This window comes from Zonotrichia albicollis, chromosome 26 (assembly GCF_047830755.1).
Source record: "Zonotrichia albicollis isolate bZonAlb1 chromosome 26, bZonAlb1.hap1, whole genome shotgun sequence".
Taxonomy (NCBI): Eukaryota; Metazoa; Chordata; class Aves; order Passeriformes; family Passerellidae; genus Zonotrichia; species Zonotrichia albicollis.
The window spans coordinates 2,344,434-2,353,092 of record NC_133844.1 but is presented as its reverse complement, the minus strand read 5'-3'; positions in this window follow the sequence as shown (position 1 = coordinate 2,353,092).

Here is an 8,659-nt window from a genome sequence, read left to right as displayed (position 1 = left end):
GCCCTCCTTTCTTATCCTTATCTGGGTGCTCTGATTTCATCTTAGACCTCCTTGTTTCCACATGACTGACTGCTGCTGGCTGTGACTGCCTTTGCAGTTCAGCTGGAACCTGGACAGTTGTAACATCTGTGGGTTCCACTGCTGCACCATCAGACTCTCCCTCTTTGAGGCAGGGGGAGGGTTTCTCACCAGCTGGGGAAATGTACTCCTTCAGCATCTGGCCCATCTCCTTCACCAGAACCCCCACCCAATCTGGGTGGTTCATTTCTGAGGTGGGCTGTGGGGCAGGGTCAGGCTCTGGGGCACCAGCATTCCTTGTCTCTGGGGTAGGTCTCAGGGTGGTTATCCAGATCAATCTTCCCTTATCTCTGAATGTTAAAAAGAACAGGCCTATCAGCAGCACCAACCACTGTATGATATCATTAGCATTTAGAGTGGATCTGAACCCTTTGAAAACTGGTGGGGCAGGCCCAAAGAGCTGGGTGAAGGGTTGGTGTAATTTCCTCACAGTAAGTACCATTATTAAAACCACACAGTTAGTGTGTGATAGCTCTGAATCCATGTGCCTGCCTTCCAGAGGAAGCTAAAAATCCATTAATTCCTCACCTTATTAAGCCATAAAGTAAACTGGATAACAGCCACATTAGCCTTAGCTATAGGACCCATGTTTAGATACGGGCCTTCAAATGGTTAGAAATATAGCCACAACCTCGTGCCACTCAAACCATGGTAAGTTAGACCACATGGCGACACTTAATGAGGTTTCAATATCAGCACACAAAAATTAGGTTACTCAAGAACTATTATTCCTTTTTCACCCTTTTTCTATCAATGCCCCAGGCCTAACACTGAGTGTGAAAATCTGTCTTGGTTTGGAAAGACAGCTCTCTGCTTAATGAAGGCAGGAGCCTTCTTTGAAATGGAAAACCCCTGCCTCCAAATTATTATAATTTTTAAATTAAAAGGCTCTCAGGCAAAGCTATGGGAATAGGAATAACGGTTCTTTACTAGGAAAATTAAAAAAAAAAATACAAATACAGTAGTACAAAAAAACCCCAGAAAACAAATCACTGAGAGAGTCAGAATACGACCTGACACCCTGTGGGTCAGAGTGTTGGCAGCAGTCCCAGTCAATGGTGGCTGCAGCCCTCCTGCAGTGACAGGTGTGATTCTGTTGGAGCAGTGATCCTGTAGAAGGGTGGAGTTTTCCTCTGAAAGTCTGGTGGTGGTGTAGATAGGCCTGGCCTTCCTCTGGGAATCCAGTAGAGAAGAAAGCCGCTCCTCTGCAAATTCAGTGGGAAAAGGCTGCTCTGGTGTCCTAAAACCTCAAATTATATCCATGCTTGGCTCCTCCCCCTGGGTGGAGCATTTCACAATGGGATGCTGTCATTTTATCAGCCATGCAGTGACACTTAATGGCCCATTAAAAGAAGATATTTCCCAGAGGGAGGATTGATTGTGGAGGAGATAAAGAAAACTGCCCAATTAACAGGAGATAACTTCCCCACCTCTAACAGATAGAATACACACCCTCAGCTAAATCTGTCATTCCATATCTGGAGTCACTCTGGATTGACAGGAGGCCTGCCCTTAGGAAATCAGAGGGCTGACCAACTGGTGGCACCACTTTGGGCCTCTGTTTCTCCTATTATTGATAAGTTGGGCCAGGCCTGAAGGGCTCACGAGTTTTTTCACCAAAATGCAAAAGTTTTACCCAAACAATTTTGAATATCACAGCAGGATGCTCAAGGAATTGTCACAACCTGTCTGCAATGCCAGGGTATGATTGGTGGATTGGGTCCTGGCCCTCACAGCCTAGGGCCCCTGCAGTTATAGCAATCTGATGTGACCATCTGCACCTCTTTTGGTCGCTTTAAATGCATTCATGTATTTATAGACATGTTTTCTGCCCTGGTTTGAGCCACTCCGATGACAAGTGAAGGATCTCGTTTTGTCATTCGACACTTGCAAGGCTGCTTTGCCATCATGGACTTGCCTCAGGGCAAACAATGGGTCAGGATACACAGCCTGACGGACCCAAGATTTCTTGGCTCCTTGGGGAGGGAAACAGAGCACAGGTATTCCAGGTAACTCCACAGGACAAGCTACTGTTGTAAGAACACACCAGGTACTGAAAAGACTGCTTGATAAACAAAAACTTGGGGAGGATGGGCTGAGCCCACAGGACAGGGTGCTGAAAGCAGTTTATGAATCCTCTATGGCTAGTAGGTACTGGTAGTGACCCACCAGCATTAACACATTACTCAGGTTTGCAGCAGGAAGGGATTATGCTTGTGTCATTACAAACAAAGGACCCTGATGGATACCAGTGAAATGGGTTCATCCCTGGCTTGAGAAGGACACTCTGATATCTGATATCACCAATGAAACAACCAGCATTACCTGAAAACAACTGTTAACGCTTTTGCTATTCTTGGATGAGATTGGAATTGTGGGGCGTGGATCAGATGGGTTATATGAGTTTAGAGGAAGGAGCTTCCCAAGGTGTATAGAGTGCAGACATCGGCACAGGATGGTTTTATCCCAAGAGACAGGAACAACGGTTACATCACCTGAAATCTGTCAGGAAGTGCTGAATTTGGTTGAGTCTCAGAAGCAGTTGGGGCAGGCTATTCAGTGGTATCATAATGAACTCTGGAAGCTCGAGCAAAAAGAGTGAGAATAAGATCAAGGCTATTGAATGTGAAAAAGGAATACTTATCCCTGGGACTTGGGGACTTAGATCTGAGCAGTGGGAACAAACAAAGCAAAGGTGGGAAGACAAGAACCAAAGGAGACAGAATAGAAGAAGAGTGCAAAGAACAAGAGGCACAGTCAGTTTGAATTTTATCCATCTAATAGAGGAAGTGGTTTTTGCCAATGATAAATATGAAGAATAGTCTTAAATTAGATTTGCAGGGTTTTGGGAGTCTCCCTCAGTTACTTGTGATATGTGGCAACATCCGTAGTGCAGAAGAAATTACCCCCCGCGATGGCATGGACAGAATATGTGGCTTACTGGGGCCAATGCTTCTGAGGTGGACTCCTTTCGTTTGTCCTTAGCCGTGCCATGAGATCCCTTCTGTACATGTTTAATTGGTATTCTAAAAAGTAATTTTACTGGTTTTGCAAGATGGGTAGGAGCCGGAGAAAAGGGATACATGGGAGGAAATGCATCAAGTGTAGAGAATCACTGGTGTAACACAATCAGAGGTTGTACAAAATTGGACATATGCAAAAGGTTGGGAATTAGGCCAAACAGCGAGGGCTTCCAAGCAGGTATGATAACATAATCACTGAATGAAAGCAGACTAGAGCCCCAAGAACTAGACTTGCTAGGATTGGTACCTGGGAATTATTGCTTGTTTTTAAACTACTTTTTAAACCAGAAATCAACTGATACGAGCAATGTCCTAGTCCCACGTCCCAAAAATAATAGTGTCATCCTTAATCCCAGTTCTCCATGGTATAAAAATGTGATCAAATATTGCCACAATTGGACTTATCCTGGAAGTGCTGGTGCAAATGTGACTGTACAAAAACTTCCACCAGGTGTCTTTTTAATCTGTGGGGATAGGGCATGGCCTGCAATTCCGAGCAATCAGTTTGGCCTGCAATTCCGAGCAATCAGTTTGGTGGTCCTCCTTATTTAGGAAAGCCAACCATGTTTGCCTCTAGCATGTGAAAAATGCTGAATCAAACTGTTTGGAAAGCAGGACATGGCAAGAAGTCTAAAAGAGCAATCACAAGTTTAGGACCTGATTGTGACAATCATGTAGAGTTTTGGGGTGCTCCAGCACAAATAGCAGCATCATTCCTTACTCCAGGTGTTGCCGCTGCTCCAGCTTTGGCTATCCGTTATATCTTGGGATGCTGGACAGTCAAACAACTGAACACAACTTCAGCTGTTTTAAATCAAATGCTCAGTCATGCAGATAGTATTAGACATGGCACAATGTAAAACAGAGCTGCTATAGATATTTTTGCTGTTAGCACATGGGCACAGGTGTGAGGATTTTGAAGGAATGTGTTGTATGAATCTCTCTGGCCAGTCTGCATCCATTCACAGGAAACTCAACTACAAGACAATGTGAAGAAATTGACCCTGAATGATTGGGGCTTGGATGAATGGTTTGAGGGATGGGGAATACCTGGATGGTTGAAAGACAACATAAAGGGAGCTTTGTTATTATTAGTAGTCATTATTATATTGCTTTGTATTATTCCATGCCTATGGAAATTGGTGACCCACTTGGTAGAAAATACAGTGAAAAGGATTTGGCTGGTGCAAGAAGAAGAAGGGTGAATTGTAGCAATGTATCTGAACAACTTAGGCCACACTGTGCACCAGCCATACCACTTGTAGTTATTCTTATCAACCCTCTGGAATTCATCAAGGTTACTAAGACATAAACTGTGCTAAATGAAGAAAGAAAAGGCTGAGAAACAGAATACCAGGACCGCAAGAACTAGATAATAGAGGGCTGAGAACCACCTGGACTGTAACCAATCACATACCCTGCGAAGTGAGTGCAGAACACAAGGACAACACAGAGGCACCAATGAAGAAGAGCGTGATCAGCGTGTGCAGTAGGGTTAGAATGTATAAATAAGTGCATAATGTAAACAATAAATGGCTTCTGCTTAATCATATTGGTTAGTAGTGCAGGAGTCCTGTTGTCCCATAAGGTGTGCCTGGGCAGGAGGGATGGTTCTTTTCCACAGGAAGGAAAAGCACAGAGCCCCAGGGTTTCAGGGGCACATCAGAAGAGACTCTCAACATACCAGATCAGTTGAGCTGGTCAGGCCAAGCCAACCAGACTGATACCTGTTCCCTTGGATCCATGGGGCCCCGCAGTGTCACAATGCTGGTGTCATGCTGCCCCCTTATTTCCAAGGGGCTCCATAGAGTCACAATGGTCCCTTGCTTCCCATGAGGCCTTGCTGTGGCACAGTGGCCTCCTTGATTCCATGGAGCTGCACAATGACAAAATGGCCCCTTTGCTTATGAGGTTGCAGAGTGTCATCCCAGCCCTTTGGTTCTTTCAGGCTCCTCAGGATCCCAATGGCTCCTTGGCTGCATGAGGCCCAGCTGTGCAACACTGGCCCCTTGCTTCCATTGGGTCCCTTCCCATCACAGCTGTCCCCCCTTGCTTCCATGAGGCCCTGCAATCTGCAAATAACCCCTTGGTTCCCATGGGTTCTGAAGGGCCATAATGGTCTCCATGGTTCCATGAGGCCCTGCAATCTCCCAATGGACCCTTGGTTCCAAGGGCCCCGCAGTGTCACAAGGCTGCCGTAGTTTCATGAGGCCCTGCAGTGTCATGGTGGCCCCTTGGCTACATGAGGCAAAGCAGAATCAGAATGGCCCCTTGGTTCCATGGAGCACCACAGTGTCACCATGGTCCCATTGGTTCCACAGGGCCCTTCAGTGTAACAATGGACCTTTGGTTCCATGAGGTTCCTCAGTGTCTCAGTGGGCGCTTGGGTCCATGTGGCCCCGCTGTGTCACAGTGCCAGGTGGTTCCATGAGGCCCCACAGTGTCAAAATGGTCTCCTTGGTTCAGTGAAACCCTACAGAGCCACAAGACACCCTTGGTTCCAGGAGGCCTTGCTGTGTCACAATGGACTTTTGGTTCCAGGAGCTTTCACACTGTCAACAATGGTCTGAGCACTGCAGTGTCACCATGGATCCTTTGTTCCATGAGGTTCCATAGCATAACATGATCCCCTTGATTCCAGAAGGTTCTGCAGTGTCCCAATGGGCCATTGGTTCCATGCAGCCCCACACTGTCACAATGACCCCATGGCTCCATGAGCTTCCACACTGTCAGCAATGGTCTCCTTGGTCCCATGAGTCCTTGCTCTGATACAATGGACTTTTGGTTCCATGGGGTTCCACTGCATCAAAATGGACGCTTTGTTCCATGGGGTGCCACTGTGTCACAGCTGACTCCTTGGGTCTGTCAGCCCCTGCTGCCACCAAATGTCCAAAATATCAGAATAAGACTCCTTAATACTATTTTGGTTTTTAAGAGAGCAGCATTTATTCAGGCCTGAGGTGCAGTGGGTGATAATTCCTTATGTGGACATGTGATTCAACCAGTGTATCACTTATATACAGTCACTAAGTGTATATTAAAATTTAACCATTTCCTTAAAACCCGCCTCAAGTTCCGAGATTCAGCCATTGCTTGTTCTATCACTGCATTCTCAAACCAGATGTCTTCATCTTTTCTTCCAACCATTACTGCTGGGAAAGCAGCCCCTGAATGCCTTGTTTCTCTGCTAAAAGTTCACAGGCAAAGTAAAATTTCAATTAACCCTTTTCGTATCAAGTCCAAGGCTTTGTGTGGGCAGGCAGGGGCAGGCAGAAGGCAGAGCTGTCAGCAAAGGAAGGGGCCAGCCAGGTGGGGCAGCTGGGGGATGCCGACAGCCTGCAGGGACAGAGGCGCAGGGCAGGGACACTGTGGGACAGCCTGGGCTGCACAGGGCACAGGGATGGGCAGCAGCTGCAAGACAGCCCTGCCAGAGCCAACTTGGGCAGCACTTTGGCCATGGCTACTTGCCCCGGGCCTGAGGCCACGAGGGGACAAGTGACCCTTGCAGGTCTGGGGCCTCATTGCCTCCTTGTCCCTGCTCAGCAGCCTGGCAGGGGCCGCCCCATGCTCCTGCCCTTGGCATTGCACATCCCCACATGCCAGTGCCCATCCCGGGAAGAGCCCTGAGCAAGGAGGGAGGGACACGATCTGCCTGGCCAGGGGCTGGGGCTCAGAGCTTGTCCCTTTGAATTCCTGAAAGACATCCAGATGTGCTCAGCACCAGAGACACCTTTGCCTTGTTTGTCCCCAGCTGTCATCACTGCCTCCAGTATTCTGCTCTGACTGAAACTTGAGGACACTTTCTCAGTTGTGTCCCTGACAGGGATCTCTTCAAAGTCCAAGAGACTTCAATGTTTCAATGTAACTGAGTTTTGAGGGATTTGTGACATCACTGAGGGAGTTGGAACATTACAAAGCAGGCTGTGACACCACAGAGTAGGATGTGAGGCCATAGAGCAGTCTTTGCCATCATAGAGTGTGGCTCTGTGGCATCAGAGAGTGGGTTGTGACATCACCAGGTGGCTGTGTAACATCATAGAGCAGGCTGTGACATCACAGAACAGACTGTGACACCACAGGGTCACTTTGTAACATCACAATCTTTTATGACATCACAGTGCTGCTGTATGACATTACAGGTTAACTGACTTAGCTGTGTGACATAGCAGGTGATGTATGACATCATAGGGGCAGTGTGACATCACAAGGGGGCTATGTGACATCAAAGGAGCTGTGTGAAGTCACTGAGGAGGTCAATCCTCCCCAGCCCCCCCTCACAGTTTACTCCAGAGAAATCCAACCCTGTTCATGCACAGTGGGGTCCCCTGTCCCCCCGGTTTCCCCCTGCCAGTGTCACAATGATCCCTACATTCCATGGAGCCACACACCTCTATTCCATGTGTGGAATGCCAACTCTGTGGCTCCATGAAGTGTAGGGATCGTTGTAACACTGAAAGGCCCCACCAAACCAAGGGTCCATTGTGACCCCACCAGGCCTCATGGAGCTGTGGAGACCATTGTGACAATTTGGGGTGTCATGGAACCAAGGGACATTGTGACACTGCGAGATCCCATAGAGCCAAAGGTCACTTGTGACATTGCAACGCCTCATGTCATCAGTGGTCCATTGTGACACTGGACCCAAAGGAGACCATTGTGACAGTGCAAATCCCTAGTGTTCAAAGGTCCATTGTGACATTGCAGGGCTCATGGAACAGAGGAGTCAAGTGACATTGTGGGATCTGGGGAACCACAGAGACTATTGTGACACTGCAAGGCCTCATGGCATCACTGGGATCATTGTGACACTGCTGAACCCCATGGAATTGGGTGCCCCTTGGTGCCAACAGCCTCAAGAACTCAGTTGTCTCTTCTGCTAATGAAACACTGGGGCTCTGTGCTTTCCTTCCTATAGAAAAAGAACTCTCCTTCTCCAAGCATCCATGGCCAAAACTGGGATTTCACCTCCAAATTTCCTTATGCCCAGGTATTGTTTCAATAGGAATATTGCCAGGACAAGTCAGGCTGGTAATGGTTTAACAAGGGTCAGCTCTCATCTGTCCCCAAAACACTGGGGAAGACTCCGTGCTCTCCTTCCTATGGGGAAAAAAAAAGTCCTGCTTCTCCAGATGCCCATGGCTGAGATTGAGTTTCCACCTCCAAAATTCCCTAAATCCAAAGACTGCTCCCAGACAAAATCTGCCATTCCTGAGAGTCTGACTGGCCTTGGACTAGTGAGGCTCTCACCTGCCTTCTAAACACGGGCTCTGTGCTTTCCTTCCCATGGAAAAGAACTGTCCTTCTCAGCCAAGTGCCCATGGCCAGAATTGGGATTTCACCTCCAACATTCCCTGTTATGACAGACTGGAGGAGATTGTTGTCTGGAAACATTTTGTGTAGGGGGGAGGAAGGGGGCAGGTCCAGCCTTGCCCTGCCCTGGAACCCCAGCCCTGCCCTGCCCTGGAACCCCAATCCCTCCAGAGCCTCTATCCCAGCCCAGCAGTGTCTGCCAGTCCCTGGCACAGCACAGGCAATGCTCCACAGCCACCTCTGCAGCC